This window comes from Marmota marmota, unplaced genomic scaffold (genome assembly GCF_001458135.2).
Source record: "Marmota marmota marmota unplaced genomic scaffold, marMar, whole genome shotgun sequence".
In the NCBI taxonomy this organism is placed as follows: Eukaryota; Metazoa; Chordata; class Mammalia; order Rodentia; family Sciuridae; genus Marmota; species Marmota marmota.
Genome location: NW_026000224.1, coordinates 4,719,940 through 4,738,570, shown reverse-complemented (window position 1 = coordinate 4,738,570; position 18,631 = coordinate 4,719,940). Strand labels below are relative to the sequence as shown.

The following is an 18,631-nucleotide window of genomic DNA, read 5'->3' as shown; positions in this document are numbered from 1 at the left end:
TCATATTGTTGCCTGTATCAGTGATCACTTTTATTGTGACTAGCGTTCCACTGAATGAATTTGGAAGGTGCCATGGTTTGTCCCTCTTGCATTTGATGGACTCCTGGATGTTCTGTGGCTACTGTGAAAAGGACTAGTGTGAATCTTTCTGTGGACATGTGTTTTATTTCTCTTGGGTAAATACCTAGGAATGGATGTAAAAAGTTTCACTTCTTTAAGAAATTGGCAAGTGGCCCCGTGGTGTCGGGGTACTCTTTTGTACCCCACCAATGGTGTCGAGAAGAACGGGTGCTCTGAATGCTCACCAACACTTAGGGATGTCAGTCTTTTCTATTTTACCATTCTGGAGGGCACTTTGTGTTTTTATAAGGTTGTTTATACGTTGGCCTCTTGTTGTTAGTTCCTGGACCTCACAAATAAGGATTGATTCTTGCTTTTCTGTGGTCTCCATCACTACCCTTGTGTTAGTGGACTGACCAAGTGTGCAGGGAATGCTGAACAGGTGACAGATGCTGTATCCTGGGACCCTGAAAGCAAATGTTGATTGATGTTTCCCTGGAGGGTTATTTTGAGTTATGCCTTGGAATTCAGGTATCTGGAGGCAGATTGATGTGAGCCGGGGAGAAGAGCTTCCTGGAGGCTATACCTCATCACTCCCTGTGTCTCACCCCCATGTGCTAAGGTTAAGTCATAACTTGTTCTAAGCTACAGGGTTTCCTCCCAAGAATGCCAGAGTCCTCTGGGGTTTTATTAAGGAGTAATAAAAAAAGGGTGTGGGTATGGGAAACCTCTGTCCCTCTCTCCGCCTCAGCCCTACTAAGCATCTTGCGTTCTTGCTCTCAGTCCACCCAGTGAGTGTGTGTATGAAGTTTGACGTGTTTACCGTGTGTGCTCGACCTGCAGGGGCTGAGGAGGGGGACAGATGATCCTGGCCTTAGGGGTGACTGTGAAGAAGAGTCAGGTACATCTGACGTTAGCTAAGAGCTGAAAAAAGGAGTGGGAGTGGGCGAGTTCAGCCTGTTTCAGTTTGTTTGGGGACTGGCGGCATGCAACTAATAATGCGCTCTCCTTTGCCAGTAAAGCACACCAAGCAGTCAGCATTCACTGGGGACTCACTGTGCACGTGGAAGGGGCTGGGGTATGGTGAGCACTGGCTGCTTAGAGCAGTTGTGTGAGTGTGTACCAGCCTTGATTAAAGCTGCTGTGTCTAGTCAGCTTTCTTGCTTCTGTGACTGAAGAACCCAACCTGCATATTGTAGAGGAGGAAGAGTGATTTGAGGGCTCACAGTTTTCAAAGGTTTCTATCCATAGACAGCCAGCTCCATTCTTCAGGGCTCCAAGTGATACAGAACGGAAGAGGGTGGCAGAGGAGAGTGGCTTACATGGTGATCAGGAAGCAGAGAGAGTGAGTCTCCACTTGCCAAATACAATATATACCTCAAAGCCATGCCCTGATTCCCACTTCCTCCAGCCGCACCCTATACTTCAGCTACCACTCAATTAATCCCTGCCAGAATATTAATTCACTGATTAGGCTAAGACCCTCAAAACCCGGTCATTTTTCCTCTGAACCCTCTCGCATTGTCTCACACGTGAGCTGTTGAGGGACACCTCACATGCGCCGTGACTCGGCTCAGACAAAGCACACTGAAAACTTGCACTTCTGGGTGTCATTCTTAACCCTTTAAAACAGGCACACATTCTAAAGTAAACTACTGTAAACTGCTGCTTGTGTCCCCTGCTCTAGTCACATCTGCACGATGGCCAAACCAAGTCTTGGAGATGCAGTTCTGTGTGCTCAGGTTGGAGACAACTCAGAGCTTCCAAACCCATGAGCATTTTCATGGCAAAGTTTTTCAACTTCCTGTATTGAGCTGGACATGGTGGTGCACACCTGTATTTCCAGTGACTTGGAAGACTGAGGCAGGAGGATCCCAAGTTCGAGGCCACATCTTTGCAAGGCCTTCAGCAACTTAGTGACACCCTGTCTCAAATAGAAAATAAAAAGGACTGAGGATGTAGCTCAGTGGTGAAGTGCCCCTTGGTTCAATTCTCAGTACCAAAAATTTTTAAAGACAAATAAATATACCTGCCTTGAGTATGTTTTAAAGATACCCAGAGATGGTGGTGTTCTTAACGATGAGAAGGCAGTACGTTGCATAGCTGAGGATTCAGTGTTCCCTGCATGGGGAGTTAGGGCATGGACTGTGAGTATAGTGTGTGTTTAGATGATCATACAAGCAGGTGGCATGTGGACACTGTCCAGGACACTGGACACTGACCCAGACATAGACCCAAGCCATGGGGCAACCTTGCCTGTGAAGATGGAGGCCTTCACCCCCAGCTGGGTGTGTCTTGCACCCTGCAGCCTTGGAGACTGAGGTCAGCCAGACAGCTGGCCTCTTTAATGCCCCTTCCCGGCTTGGTTGTGTGGTGGCGACTCAGATGCCAGCATTGACACAGGTGCAGTTTCTTTGGCACTGATGTCATGTTCAACTCTGTGATGAAGACTATGGAAGGACGGAACTCAGCCATTCTCAGAGCTTAGCTCCTAAGGTTCCCTTCCACCTTGCTGTTATGTGCCTGGCAAGAGTCCTTGGACATTTCCCAGAGTCACTGTCCCTTCCATGGTATTTTACTACCAGAGATGGAGGATGTCTGTTTTATGTCTTTGGCCATTTGGAAGGGCACAGACCATCATGACATCTAAGATCTTTCCAGCCTTCACCCTGAGACACACGAGCAGGGAGCCACCTGCAGCAGTGCAGAGGAGATGCTGTGGCAGCAATAGGCACTGTGTTTCTCCAGGTGAACTGCATTGTCCAGATGTGCTGTATCTGGGTGTGCTGTGTTGTCCAGGTGTGCTGCACTGTTTGGGTGTACTGTATCTGGATGTGGCTGTATTGTCTAGATGCGCTGCATTGTTCAGGTGTGTAGTGTTGTCCAGGTGTGCTGCATTGTCCAGGTTGCTATAGCCAGATGCACTGCATTTGGGTATGATGCATTATCCAGGTGTGCAGTGTTGTCCAGCTATGCAGCATCATCTGGGTGCCCCATCATCCAGGTGTGATGCATTGTCCAGGTATGCCGCATTGTCTGGGTATGCTGCGTCTGGGTGTGTTGCCTTGTCCAGGTGTGCTGCACCTGAGTGTGATGAATTGTCTAGGTATGCCACATTATCCAGAAGTGTTGCATTGTCCAGGTGTTCTGTGTTTTCCAAGTGTGTGGCATTGTCCAGGTGTAGAGTGTTGTTCAGATATGCTGCATTGTCCACGTGTGCAGTGTTGTCCAGGTATGCTGCATTGTCCAGGTGTGCTACATCTGGGTGTGCTGCATTATCCAGCTGTGCTGAATTGTCCCAGGTGTGCTGTGTTGTCTGGATGTGCTGCATCTGGGTGTGCTGCATTATCCCATGTGTTGCATTATCCAGGTGTGCTGCATTATTCAGATGTGTTGCATTGTCTGGTATGCTGTGTTGTCCAGGTATGCTGTGTTGTCCAGGTATGCTGTGTTGTCCAGGTGTGCTGCATCTGGGTGTGATGCATTGTCCAGGTGTGCTGTGTTTTTCAGATGGGCAGCACTGTCCAGGTGTGCTGCATCATCTCAGTGTGCTGCATCTGGGTGTGCAGCCTTCTGATGTATTGTGTCTGGATGTGCTGTCACTTAACACATGTAGTCCAGAACAAAGAGAACTGTGTGGGGCCGAGGAGTTAGAGTGATAACAGAGAAGGTGGGCATTATTGGGCTTTTAATATTTGATGGGGTGTAAGTAAGGTGAGAGGAGGCAGGGGGAGGCTGGAGAGAATGTGGAGGTGAGAGGAGCTCCCAGGAGGCTTTTGGGCAGGGCAGTCAGAGTGAAGCATGGTTTTGGTGGCCTGTGGACATCCCCTAACCTTTGGATCTCTGGTTTCTAGCTCCATGCTCACAGTATGAGTGCATGGCTTGCATTCACCCTCCTGTTTCCTGTCAAGGTTGGAGGTGTGTGTTCTGAGCTGTGTTACTATGCACGAGTCGGGTGCGGGTGCTCTGCCTGTAATGGCTGGGGGGGTTGGGCTTGGCCCGGCCTTTGTCCCCCATCATGATCTCGATAACAGGAAGGAGTATGGCAAGTGATGGCATCTGCACTCTCTGATGTCACATGTACCACAACCTCCCAGATCTGCTTGGTTCCTTGGCCCAGCCCTCCCTCTGTGCATTCTCTTCTAAACCTGCCCATTTTCCTTATTGATCTACCTGGATCAGGCTTTCATTCACTGCCTTGCTGACAGTGACCGTGTTCTGTCCTGTGCAAGGGCCTCAGGGGACCTCCATTGTGTGGCTCTGGTCTGACCTCAGTGTCAAGAAGCCTTCCAGGGTCCCAGTGCACTGAGCTCAGTCTGCTGTCCTGGGTCTTCCTGAGCCAAAGTGGTCTTCTTTTCTCCTCCTGGCTTTTTCCCAGCACTTGCTGTTCCTGATGGGGGCTCACACTGGGAATGTGCCCTGCGTAGTCATCCCAGAGCTGTTTCGATGCCCCCTCTTCCTTGTCAGCCTGCCATTTCTCTTCTCCCAGCCTGGAGCTCTCATATATGACCTCTGCCTTTCTTCCTAGAATTACTATATTTTTCTTATTCTGTTTGTACTCATGGTTTTTTCCCTTGTATGTAAATCCTTTGTCTGATTAATTTAATATAATTTCATTTTTCGTGGTGTGTGTGGAGCTGGAGATTGAACTCAGTCCCAGTATACGCTCTACCATGAAACTACTCCCCAGCCCTGATTCACTTCTGTTAACTGCTGTATATATAGTCTTTTATCCAGTATTTAATTTTCTGAACACATTTGATTTTGTACATTGACGTTTACATTATGTTATGGGAACAGAGGGAAGTGGTTACTATAGAGAAGCACACATTCGTCATCTCACATGGTTACTTTTTTTGTGACAAGTGCAGCTGAGAATTGCATATTTAACAAAAGTCTCTCATGCAGTGCAGTGTTTCCAATTGACAGTGAAGTGATCTCCCAGACATCCCCATTTCAGCGGCCCCTGGGGTCGGGGGAGTTGGGTGCGGGCTCCATGGGGAAGGTGCTCTGGAGGACTGTGTGCTTCATAAAACGGAAACCAGGAGACCCAACTGGCGTTAAGAGCTGTTCAATATGCAGCCTTCCCTGGAAGAAATGCTTGGGCCCTGGGGCTGCTTTCTGTCTGAGCTAGAGAAATACATGGTCCTTGATTTTCTGATACTTATGCTGAAGTTATAAGCATGAGGAATAAGCACATTTAATTTGTGCTGCACTATTGATCAGAAATTAACATGTAACTAACACCAGTAGGCGTGCATTGCTGGCACTCAGGGCTTTCAGACTGGATATTCGGCCTGAGCCCAGCGTGAGTTTCATCTTTGTTCCTATAGGTTAGGATGAGGCATGTGTCGTCAACTTAAATGACAGCAAGAGGACCAGACTGAGTGTCCTGTGTGCTAGGTGACGACATGCCTGTGTGTTACCCCTGTGAGTGCAAGGGGTTCTTGCCCAGATCTGTGGCCACCAAAGGGGATGTCCCAGATGTATCTGGCCGTGGATCATCATACCCCGGGGCTGCCTGTCGGGAGCAGTTCCTGAAGCCTCTTTCAGTTTAGCAGTTCTGAGATTTTAAAGGCTGTGCTTCCTCTTCATCTTACTAGGGTTGAGATCAGCCTCCAGTGTGGTCACCAGTGAGCTGGCTCTCCTTGCAAGCCCAACTGCTCGTGGCAGTAGCTGACCCGATGTCACTGCTCTGTCTCCAGGTCTTGCCAGGTGGCAGAAGAAACAGTAGCATACCACAGTTCGTGCTGTCGTTTCCAAATTGTGCTCATTCGAGGAAATGAGCACTGGCTTGACTGCCTGTGTTTTCATTAGGAGCATGAGAACATGTGGAGAAAGTTGATTATTCTTTTTCTCCCAAGATACTTGAAACTTACTTAGGTCTTTTTTTTTTTTTTTTTTTCATTCCAATTCTGCTTATGCCACCAAAAGGGCTCTGGTTCTACCAGCTCATCCTCCTTTTTCAAGGGCTACAGATATGGACCCAGTTGGGCATGGTGGAGCCTTAGAACTCTCAGGTGCCTGGTAACAGTCACCATGATAGAATCGTACCTGGCTTGCTCCCCCAAGCAACCTGTTGGTGTCTAAGGGGAGTTGCTTTTCTCCCTTTCATCATGCCAGGAAGAGTAAAGGCGGGTTCCATAAGCAGTGGGGATTTGAGAAAGGGCGACTCCTCTGGCCTGCCTGCTCTTCCCCAAGCTCTTACATTTCTTCTCTTCTGGCAGGGCAGATTTTTGTCCTGGGAGGCCATTCCTAAGTGGCCTCTTCCGGGAACTGCTCACAGCTGTTGCTGTTACACTGTGCGTCTCCCAGACTTTCACCTCTCTGGGGACCTCCAGTGCACACTAGCACAGGTGGTGCCCACTTGCCATGGATTGTGTTTGGGAATGTCCTTAGTGTTAGCTGTTTTGAGCGTCAAGTGGCCTATGGTTTCTAAGCCTATGGAAGAACTGTGCTGTGCTACATGGCTGTAGGGCCTAATGTTCTGTGGACCACAGGCTAAGTTTGTTCGAATGTGGGTCAGGCTGGGAACATAACCAACACTTACAATTTTGCTTCTAGGGAAGATGAGACCAATAGGGAATTCAGCTTGGTTGGTTAGTGTTCCCTGCTAGTCCTCTGTGTGCCAAGACCATTTGGAAACCCCCTGAAGATTGGGCATGGTGGAGCTTTTAGAACTCTCAGGTGCCTGGTAACAGTCACCGTGATAGAATTGTACCTGGCTTGATTCTTTAGGACGTACTTGGTTGCTGGTGGCAGACACTCTGCTCATTGTGGTTTACAAACATAGAGGGGGCTTGTAGGGTCTTGTAGTTGGAAGCAGGGCCAGAGGCTCCAATGATGTCCTGTGGTTGGGGTCTCGGACTCCATCTTGTTTCCTGCTCCAGGATGTTGAGGCTGCCTCTCTGGTGATCTACGGCTTGGTTTCTAATGGGGTGGGGGTGAGGGTGGTACCTGTGGCAGCTGCCGCCCATGCTGCCCCCACAGTCACTCTAGTCCTTCTAGCAAGAGCCATGCTGACCACTGTTCTTGGAGGAGGAGTGAGCCCATCACTGAACTGGTCTCCAGGGCCTGAGGGCAGCCTGCATTGAGGCCCAGTGAGAATCTCTGCAGTTCCCAAGGGTGCAGAGGGAGGCAGTTCCCCAAAGGGCGACTGAGGAAGAGGCCTCCATGCTCTGTGGCAGGGGTGCATGGGCTTGTGTAATATTACTTTAGCTGCATAGTTGTGTACTAAGGTTCATGCTACAATTTTTGGAGCACATGTTTGCAAGTCAGACCTCTGCCTTCTTTCCCTCACTTGCTTTTTACACAGTTCACAGAAATCATGATTGGGCATGGTGGAGCCTTAGAACTCTCAGGTGCCAGGTAGCAGTCACCATGATAGAATTGCACCTGGCTTGATTCTTTAGGACGATTGATTGAACAGCTTTATTTCCCATGACCTATGTGGAGAGAAACAGCAGACTTTCCTGCTCAGTCACTATTTAAAATATAGCTCAATCTTCTTAGTTAAGAGGTTCTACAAGTTAGAAAATAATACATAAAGAATAAATATTACACTATTGTCATTGAAGATGACATAGAGACAGGAATGAATGGACTGGAAGAGAAGACAGGAACACAGCTGATTGGTTGAGATGTGTGAACTCTGATTTTTCCCTGGAGTGGAGGCCTCGAATCCCAGGGCGTGTACAGTGAACCTCGGGTCACCTACTGTAGATGGAGACTCAGGAGTTGTGGCTCAAAGAACTTCCAGCTTGTTCAGAGGGCAGAGCCACCACAGGCTTCTTGTTTGAGCTTTCTTCCCTGGTGAGGATCTCTGGTGACCTGGGCGCTCCTGGGGAGCAGGGCTGTGCAGTGTCCTTCTCTGCTAAGGGATTTGCTCTTCTCTGGCCAGGGCTAAGGAAGACTCTTGTCTCCATTTAAATCTCTGCCACCCTCACCCCTACCCCATTAGAGGCCCAAGCAGTAGATTACCGACACGGTCCCCATCTCTGTGTACTTGCTGTTTGCCGTTTTCCCCGTGAACTAAGGGCTTGCTCTCCCTCCCTCTCTCCCTCTCAGCTTTTGGATGCTCTTTCTTATAGTTGTGATATCTTAGGTGCTCTCTTTGCCTTTTTATACACTGCTGCCTAGCTTCAAGTAGTTACTTGACAGTGTGGCATTGGTGAAAAAACAAAATTATAGCTGAAATGTCTTTTTTTAATAAGTGAAAAGCTGTTGATAGGCGTCAACTTGGCTGGAATTAATAGCAATGGAGTGAACTTTTCCCTCAGTGAGAGAAGTGTGTGGACTGGCTGTTCACTCTCCCCTGATTCTGCAGGTGAGGCGGGAGTGCTGTGTATACCGGCGGCACCGGGCCTGCCGTTCTCTGTGGGTGTGGTTGTTTGTGCATCTGCCTTTCCAGGTGTGTGGCTCATGAGGTCTGGGTGAGGTCCTTGGACCTGGGACTGAGACGGCTGCTGACAATTTGTGTGGAAACTTCCTCCCCATGGGTCAGTCTGCCATTGAACTGGGGCTTGAGCTTGATTTACTTCCAGGCCCTTTTTATCGACCTTTCGTGACCTGCAAGAGGGCTCCATGTGTCAGGTCCCCTTGTAGTCTTCTCTTGGGAACGTGCACCTCACCCCAGGACTTGCAGGCCGGTGACTGTCTGCATTTCCAATCTTTGCAGGCCTCCTCTGGCTTTTGATTCCTCCAGTTTTACTGATTCTTCACAACATTTGACAATTTAATATTGCTCAAATACGTTTTATATGGAAATGCTATTTATTATCTTTTTAGTCATTAGTTAAAATATTAAGCAAAATATGGAGAAGTTTATCTGGTACACATCATTACACATCTGTGCTAATGGCAATTCCAGGATTATGAAACAATTGCAGATAGGAAGCTGTAAATGCCTGATCCTCTGGTAATTGGGTTTCACATATAGCCCATCACCACTTTTTGAAGTACATTCTGTAAATGAAACTTTATTGCCCTGAAAATTGTTTTTTTATGATCCTTGCTTATGCCACAGTGCAAGTTCTCCTAACTTTTATCAAGTTCTATTGCTATTTTTCAATAGGATCATCAACTATAAAAAGGAAGAACAGCAGCTCCTAGTGATTTGTGGCTTAATTCCTTTGTGTTATTGTGGTGTTCTTCCCACCAGGTTGTGTGCGGAGCCCAGTTCCCATCTAGGTGCTTCCCTATCCGTGGTGTAGCTGTGCTTCCTAGGGCCCCTAGGACCCTGTGTTGGAAGTAACAGGTGAGGTCACCTTTGCCAATGCTGACATCCAGAGGCGGCCGTGAGTGAGGTCTCCGGCTGAAACATCTGTGGAATAGAAGAGCTCTGCAGAGCAGGTGGACGTGACGCTACCTGGTAGACCCTGTGGTGGCCTCCCAGGCTTCGTGGTTTGGTGCAGCTTCTCAGTTCCCATGGATGGTCCACAGCTGTGCCACCATGTCCCCTGCAGGTGGAGGAAGATGTCTGCGTGATCTGCTGTGGGGCATGTGACCTAGTCCATGCCTTGAAACTGGAAGTACCTCTGGGAAAGAGGTCTCCTCTTCAGGAATATGAGTCCCAGCCAGACCTTATGCCATTGTGAGTTGAAATAAAAATTTGGATGAAGCCTCAGTCTGAGGGGGGGAAGGTGGAAACAAACCAAGCAGATCACTGAGTCACAGAATAAACTGACCATGGGGTTCTGGACTTAGTAGTCCTGTGAGCCTGTAAATGGCCTTAATGTTAAGCAGGAGAGTTGATTTTTTCATTACTTATCAGCTAGCATAATGTAATTGCGCTGGGGTTCCTGAGGGTCACAAGGTGGTGGCTTCCAGATGTCTACCAAAATCTGCACCAGTCAAGATTCTCTGGAGAAGGGGGACCAGGGGCCAGCAGGATGCGTTATCTATTCCTGCATCTCTGTTGAGAAATTTTTTATGAAGAAATGGTTACTGTGATCCCACATGCCAGAAGTCTGAAATCTGCAGGGTGGGTCCCCAGGAGACCCAGGGAAAAGTTGATGTTGGAGTCTGAAAGCCACTTGTAGGCGAAAACCCCAGCCTTCCATGTGGCCTCACGCCAGCGGAAGGTGTGTGCTCCTCCGGGATATGCCATTTACATGCCCAGGAGGAGGGGAGAGGACTGGCTTTGGTGGCCGTGGTCCACGGGAAGCCTTTGCCTTCTGGGATCCTGCACCACATCTGCTGCTCCGGTGGGTCAGCGATCCAGCCAGCGGTTCTTCCCACAGGGAGCCAGAGGCTGAGGAGAGTGACCCACTCAGTGTGGAGAAACCAGGTGTGACAGTTCATGGCAGAGAAGATGCTGTGTCATTAGAGAGGGTGGTTTGTGGAATGATTTATGTTGCTGAGAGTGAGATGCCTGTGACACTTCAATTAACTCTATAATTATAGAGTAGCATGTTGTAAACTAATCAGATAGAAACCAGGGAATTAAATCGACCATGGGTCCTAGCCTTGGTGTGCTAAGGAACTTTGATAAGGAGGGGGTGACAGATTAGCAATCAGAAGTTTGAAGAAGCTAAGTTTTTAAAAGTCATTGAAAAATCAGATTAAAATTATGATGTTCAGTTTTGGAGTTCAGGGAAAACTGAATTGAAGGTCCACTCACTAGTAGTCATACTAATACAGCTGTGGCAGCTCCCATCCTGAATGTGTCGATGCAGGGTAGTAGTGCTTCCAAAAGCCTGTTTATGTGCTTACACCTATATCAGGGAATCTCTTTTTCTCAAAATGTAGGTGCTCCTGTGAAACAAGGACCTCTAATGTGGTTCCTGGGAAACTAGAATCACTTGTCTCAGTTCTTCGGTGTACACAATTGCCCAATATTCAGGCAAATGCCTTCAGACTGCAGGAACCCCAGGGAATAAGAATTAAAAGAATTTTATCAAAACCTTAAATAATCTGTTGGAGTTTTTGCAAGATATTTGAAAATCAAGGTGAAATGATGGGTTTTCTTGATGAATACAAACAATACAAGCTGATTTAAAACTGAAGGTGGAGAACTTGAATGGACCAGTAACTGTGGATAAAAGTTATCATAGATCTGTCTTGACAAAAGGCACTGGCCAGATATTTCAAAGACAGGAGCTGATAGTTTTATGTTAATCCAAACCATCCCAGAATGGATGGACATCACTTTCTTTTAATGATTGATTCCCAGACTTGGTAAAAATAGCAGAAAAAGGCTCATTTTAAGAATTTAGATAGGAAATATGAGCAAATTGAATCCAGGCAGATGCGAAATATGAGCCTGTGGGTTTGCTCCATTGGTGCAATGTCATTTCAACAGTAGTGTCCCTGTTGCGGCAGTGTGTGCAGGGAGCATGTCAGGGTGGAACAGACACCCACGGTTATGTCGATGGGTACTGCAGACCTTGAAGCAGAACAGCAGCCACTTCTGATATCATTCTGGGGACAGAGCCTCTGTGGGAAGCGCCTTTGGAAGCGCCTTTGTATGCTTTGTATGGACAAGCATACAGTGAGGAGCTCCGCAACAAACGTGCAGTAATTGGGAAATGCCAGAACAACCGTCACTCCACATCATTCCAGTTCATGTATTATTTTGGGAAAACGTGAGGTAGGGTATTGGAAATCAAAAGACTTATTTTCAGTGGACGAGAAAGAGACTATACAAAATCTACTTGATAAACCAGAACGTTCCTAACACAAGATCAGCAAAATCACTACGTGTATTGTGTGTGCTAAAGTCATGTAGAAATGAGTTCCATTCTCAGAGACAAGCCCCACAAAATACCTTGGAATGCATAAGGTTTGTAGGAGCAAAGCCATGAGAGAATCCCTGGAAAAGGGGCACGCAGCACTTGGTTTGGTGAGGCATGTGAAGTCCACTGAGGGGAGCATGTGTGTGCCCATGTGTGTGTGTGTGTGTGTGTGCATACATGTATATGTGTGCGTGTATGTATTTGTGTCTTTGTGTGTCTCTGTACATGTGTTCATGCATGTGTATCTATGTGTTTGTGTTTAGGTATTTGTGCATGTGTCTGTATGTCTACATGTATGTATTTGTGCATGCCTGTTTTTGTACATGAATGCCTGTATTTGTGCATGTGTGTCTCTGTATGTGTGTTCACGTGTGTGTGTGTGTGTGTGTTGACTGAATACTTCCCAGAAAAATTCTTTCTTATTTGAAGCAACCATAAAGGCAGAAGAAGGGGAGTTGATTAAAAGGGTGATAAAGTTAACATGCAAGAATAAAATTCATACTGTTGTCCCATGAAGAGTTTTGAAGAGTCTCTGAATTGTAGGTTGCTGGGATACCGGGAAACACTAGTGCTGCAGGCTGTTCATCATTGTGTACACAAATGCTTTATATGGGAAGCATTTTCAAGTTTGGAAAATCTGGATTCCAGTAAATCTGGGATAATTGGTTACCCATTGGAAAAAAAATAAAATTAATTTCCATTTCATAACTCAACATTTTAAAATTATTAAGTTTAAAAAAATTAGCATGATATTCTTTTTTATTCTTTATTAGAGTTATGTTTATTTGTTGTAGAAAGCTTCAAATATGTGGAAATTGGAAACAAGAAATCAGAGCATCCACAGTTTCATACACAACCTTCAATAATCATTATCAACCTTTTGGTGCAAGTTTCTTTTTTCACGTAATTCACTTTATTTTTTAAGCATCTATAAGATAACTTTGGGCAATTTTGTACAATAATTTTTTCCATAGATATGTTGACATCATCTTTTCCCAATGGTATTAAAGACTTTTGGTAAACATTTTTAATGGTTAAATAATAGTCAGTTATTAAAGGAACATAATTTAGTCATTAATCTTCAATTTAGGTTATTCATACTATTTGACTACTGAATAGCTTTGAGCTTAAAAGTTTCTCAGGATGGAGTCTCTGAAGTAGGTTTACTGAGTCAAAGTATATGAATGTTTTCAGAGCTCTTGCAAGATACTTTTGAACACCATGCATTTTGCATTTTGCCTTCAGCTTTATCTTCACAGCGTGTTTCATTAGCCTTTCCTCACACATACTACAGGCTCCTGTGCTTTTTATTTTATTTATTTATTTATTTATTTTTATTATTGGTTGTTCAAAACATTACAAAGCTCTTGACTTATTATATTTCATACATTTGATTCAAGGGGGTTATGAACTCCCATTTTTACCCCGTGTACAGATTGCAGAATCACATCGGTTACACATCCACATTTTTACGTATTGCCATACTAGTGACTGTTGTTAAATTGTGGAATTGGGAAGATCTTTTTAACCTATAAAATTATTAATGAAGTCATTGGTAGGTTTAAACATAAACATTAAACCCTTCTAAATTGTTGTGGGACTCTTCAGGCATTCGGCAGAGGAGGGGAGAACTGAAGACATCCGCAGCGGATGGAGGTGAGAGCTCTGGCATCTGTGAAGAGATCCCAGGAAGTAATGAAAAATGGGCCCCTAAAAGAAAAACTAAGAAGCACGGTTTACTCAGAAATACAGTTGCCCAGTGCACGGAAAGATCCTCAGACTCTGTGAAAGCAATAGGAAGCTTCCTTTGTCCACCAGAGGCAAAAGCACAGATTGGTAGTATGTGACAGCGTAAATTGAGACAGATACCTTGGCAGCAGATCAGATTAATAATGTGCATATTCTCTGACTCAATAATTCTGCTTCTAGGAGTATATTCTTTACAGACTTGAGGAGCTTGCAAAACTGTCCTCACTGTGCCAAGTAAATTGGGGAGACTGGAAACATCCCAGGGCCCAACAGTGCAGGACTGGTAGGGTCAATGGTGATTCCTCGAGGTGGCAACAAGCCTTTAAGTAGTTCTGTGTACACTGATGGGAGAAATGTGGACGTAACAAGTGAACTAAGTGGGTTTGGCAGAGTGTCTGATCTGGAGGGTAGGGGGCTTTATCTGTGGGCACCTGCATTGGATTCGAGTCTGTGATTTAGATGGGAGACTACAGCAGACTGGCTGACTGGTTATAAGAAGCAAGTGGTGGACTCTTAATTTGTATATCACTTTATGATGATGACTTCACAAATGTGCTTGCTAAGATAAAAAGCTAGCATTCTTTCAAATGTGGTTGCACATTTGAAAGTAACTCCTCAGCATTCAGCAACCTGACATCCAACTGATGCTTGTTCAAAGAATTTGGTGACAGAACACAACTTTCATAAGACATTACACGCTACAGTATACCACCCAGCACTCATGAACTTCTGTAAAAATTGGTACAGGGTGGTAGTGGTTTTTCAGGGCCACATGAAGTCTGTGTGGGAGAGTGTTTGTGATCATAGGAGCTGAACTTGGAACAGGGCAGTGTGTCTCCAGTATGCTGTTGTCAACGTGCTGATCTCCTCATGAAACCAGTGTTCCTATTTTATCTAATCAGGTTTTGGAGTAATAATAATTTCATGTATTAGCCTTAAATGAAAATCTAAGCAGAGAATTTGATAATTATTGAAAGATATGCATTAGCACCTCTTGAAATCAGTGCTACCCTCAGTGTACTCTAGGTCTATAACTCTATTCCCCACAACTTTTTCCTGGAAAGAAAACAATCAGCTATTATTCCTTGGCTCCTCTTTTTCAGAGTTGGCCTGTTTCTTTGCTGAGCCAGCCTACACACACAAACACTGTCTTATCATCTGGTTGTGTAAGGAATTATAGCTCCTGATGTAAAGTAGGGTTTCACTGTTTCTCTCTGATTCAATATTTTGGAGTTGCTAACCCTGTCTGTCATTGTGTCCAACCCCGCTGTAAAACTGAGACAGTGCCTTTCATAATATGCACATTGTAAGCACTTAGTGCACAATTCTGAGGTTGTGCTTAAGAACACCTGATGGCACTGTTATGTGGGGCTCTCTGTGCCTGTCTAGTTCTTGCTGTATTTCTGTTCTCAGGTGATCTAACTATTGCTTAGTCTCATGAGTTCTTTGTACAATCCATGTTTTTTCTCCATGGGGGAGGTTGTTGACCCTTTTTATCACATTTTCCCCATTTCTATCCATCCTCATCATAGGCTTTCCTGCCGCCCGAGGCTCAGCCGTAGCACTGCGCATCCCATTCCAACGGTGACTCCCTCTGCTGCACCCAGCCCAGCACCATGGGGACGGCTCAGGTACTGTGTGATCCAGCTGCTCCTGTTCCCTGTATTTGTTCTTTGGGGTGCTCATGCTTAAGCATTTCCTCATGTGATGGGGCTCTCTGCCCCAGGTGGGGGTACTGGGACAAGGCCCACAGTTCAGCCGCCAGAGGGCCCAGGGGTGGCTGGAGAGGGCTCAGTGGGCTGAACGTTGATGCGAGGAGGCCAAGCAGGCCTGAAGGCCAACCAGCGCTGTAGGCAGATACTTTTCCAGTCAGATAGAGGCGCGTGTAAACCTGGAAATGTGGCGTCTGTTTTTGTATGTAGCTGAGAAGCAATGAAGGCATCATGGTGATCGAGGTCCACCTGAGGTGTTGGCTGGCTGTTGACTGTGCCCAGCGGAGCCCACCCAGGCATGAGGACGTGACTGAGCTAAGTGCCCAGCCTCACAGCTGAGCTTTCCTAATGGTGGGCTGGCTGTCCATGTGATTTCAAAGCTGTCTCGTGCGTGGAATCCGGATGCTGTGGCTCCACTGTTAGGTGCAGGGGGAAAATCTGCACCCTCAGAGCTGAGACCTGGTGAGATATGGTGAGTAGGATACAAGCTTCACTGTGCAGACCTTTCCCTGTTCTCTTCCCTGATACCACAATGGAAGCATCCAAGTCCTGAGGCCCTCCTGGGAACACAGGGGCTCCAGTACCAGCAGGGCCCGCTCATCTGAGTGTACCCAAGTCCTGGGTGCTCCTGGGAGCACAGAGCTGCAGCAAGTGTTTGAGAGCAAGGTTATGGCATTTACCCCTCCTGGTGCCAGTGTTTTGTTTTTGCTTCCTGGAAAGAGGTGTTTCATTTGTCTTGTGGAAAGGAAGTGGGTATTATGCAAAATATGTTGTTATTTCTTACTTCAGAAAAGATCTGATAAAAATTGTCCAAATTTCACAGGGATAATTGTAGCCACGGCTGCCTGTGGTCTTCCGCCAGTCTCTTTTCTTCTGTCTCACTCAATGGCAGCTTGAAGCTCTTATACAGGGTTCTAGCACTTTCTTAATGATTTGATAGGCTCAGAAGATAGTGTTGATCTCCTGCTGTTGCACAAGGTCACTTGGGCAGGAACTGCTGCTCTTTTCTTGGGACCTCAGGAGTTTGTGAAGGGTTTTGGAGGGGAGGGGATATAAGACAGTTTTTTTTTTTTTTTCCTCCTCTTATTATCTGTTTTCTCTTTGATTCAGCAGAGACAAGCAAGCTCTTCAGTAAATACCCTGCATCTAGCATGGGGCAGTTACATATTTGTTCAAGGAATTTGGATTCTTGATTGGAACTCTGGGTCATTTAAGCTCATCTGTTAAAAAGGATAGAGGGCACTGTGTAGCCTTCTGACAGGCCTGGGTGAAGCATTCCCACCCCTCAGCCCCCTGCAGGGCAGGCCCAACAGGACAGAAGGCCTGTGATGGTGGCAGGGCCCTCCTTCGTGCTTGCTGCTACGCAGGGCTATTGGGTGGCAGGATGTGGGGTTGGGGTGGGGAGAGTAGGGGACTGTTCCTGCTCTAACTGTCAGGGGTGTTGGAAAAATCTTTTGTCTTGTTCAGACTGTTTTATGTTCTGGGTAGGGTCACTGGCTACACAGGGAGCTGTCACGCACGTGTAGGGAGGTGGTTCAGAAGTGTGGGGTGGCCACAGCAGAGACATGCCGGAGTCCACTGCTGTCTGCTCATCCACCCTCCCCCTTCTCTTGCCCTCAGGTTGTCCAGTGACTTGTTTTTATGCCAAGATGAGTGTTCCCTGGCTGCTAGCACCCATCTAGCACCATGGACTCTGTTCCTCCCCTGCAGCCCACTTCACTCTGCAGCCATATACTAAGCAGGGATGCAGATGCAGCCTGTGCTGCCTTAGCAAGTCTGCCACATGCTGGTTCACTTTTCCTATGTGAGGATACAGGTGACACAGCCAAGAGAATCATGGGTGGCTGATGGAGCTCTGGTGTTTGGTGCCCACCCTCGCCTCTGCACCACCTGCCCATCTCCCCGGGCTGCAGCCCTGCTGGTTGGGTCTCTGCCTTATGCTGGAGGTGGATGATGGGCTGGTGGCTGTGTCTTCCACCAGCCTTTCCCACAGATGTGGTCCTGTTGGTAAGTAGCTCTAGACACGCCCTCTTCAGTAGCAGAAAGTCCCAGCACTCCACAGTGTGGGTGGCTCACACTCACTTCCTGTTGGCCTGTGGATCCAACTCGGTCCCAGCTAGATTCACTGGAGTCCCCTCAGCTCCCCTGACAGCTGGCCCCTTCTGGGAATTCCACCTTGGGTGCCCTGACACCGAGGCAGCAGCTGTAGATATGTAAGGACCAGGAGCTTGAGAGATGCTACCCTGTGGTCCTCAGGCTTCCTGGAGCCATGTACTCCTGATGTAGAGGAGTAGCAGCGTGTGTCAGCTCAGTCCTGGTGCAGGGCATATCCCCATCCTGTGGGAACAGGCTTTTAGGACAACTCCCAGCCCCCCACTGCCAGGGAGGAGCTGCTACTGCGGTCCCTGACCCCAAAGGCCCCACAGGGTCTCCTGCAGAGGATCCCTCCACAGCTCCAGTGCTGCTGAATGGGCCCTGGAACTGAGACTGCCACAGCCTGCAGCTTTGTCCTGGTTGGAACAAGGCACTTTGTTGGACTGTGGCTGTGGAGGGTGGTACTCTGGGGGATGCACAAACACTGCTGCCATTCCCATCGCGGGAGGCCATGGGGCTCTTCCTGGCCTGGCAGGCTGTGCAGCAGGGTCCCTGGCCCCCACAACTGGATGCCTGCAGGGTGAAGGCCCACATGCACCTGTATACAGAGCCAAGTGTCCCCTGCAAGCTCATCCGTCCCCATAGAGAACCATAAGCTTTGGACTCAATTGGTGTGAAGCTGTTTTTAGTTTGTGGGGTCTGTAATGATGTCGCCTCTCTTGTTCTGCATGTTGCTAATTTCTTTTCTTCATCAGTCTGAGGTTTATTAGTTTTACTGATTTTTTTTTTCCCTCAATGAGCCAGATTCTGGTTTCACTGGTTTTTATTGTTGTTTTTATATTCTGTGCTTCACTGATGTCTCCTGTGGTCTTCGTTATTTTCTTTCTTCTGTTCATTTTGGTTTTAGTTTGCTCTTCATTTTTGTTCTTTTGAAGGTTACAGCTAAAGTCATTGAACAGACTGTTCTTTTCCAGTACAGCATTAGGAATTCATTTAGATTTCCCTGGGATTTTCTGCCTTGCTTGCTGCCAGATCTTCGTGTACGTCCATAAACATTCTTGGAGGTAGTGAGGCTGCTTGGAAGCCATGCGGTCCTGAGGTTTGTTGATGGAGTCTACCCGGCCTTCTCCCTGCCTGCTCTGGGGCTCAGGAACCCTGTGACTGCTGTGACCCCACCCTCTTCAGCTGTTGGTGACCTTACTGACTTGGTTTGACGGATTGTGTGTTCTTGCTTTCCAGCTATGTTTGGGATTGACTTTTTTTTTTTTTTTTTTTTTTTTT

General features: G+C 47.0%; 1 long non-coding RNA gene across 1 annotated transcript in view; it reads left to right on the top strand.

Annotated features, from left to right (window-relative positions):
* LOC125613242 overlaps window positions 1-16,617 on the top strand; it is a 75,614-nt gene extending 58,997 nt beyond the window's left edge. Inside the window, exons 2-3 of the long non-coding RNA XR_007343755.1 lie at window positions 15,077-15,175; window positions 15,467-16,617. This is a non-coding gene — a long non-coding RNA (uncharacterized LOC125613242). The remainder of the gene's footprint in view (window positions 1-15,076; window positions 15,176-15,466) is intronic.
* Window positions 16,618-18,631: the final 2,014 nt, after the last annotated feature.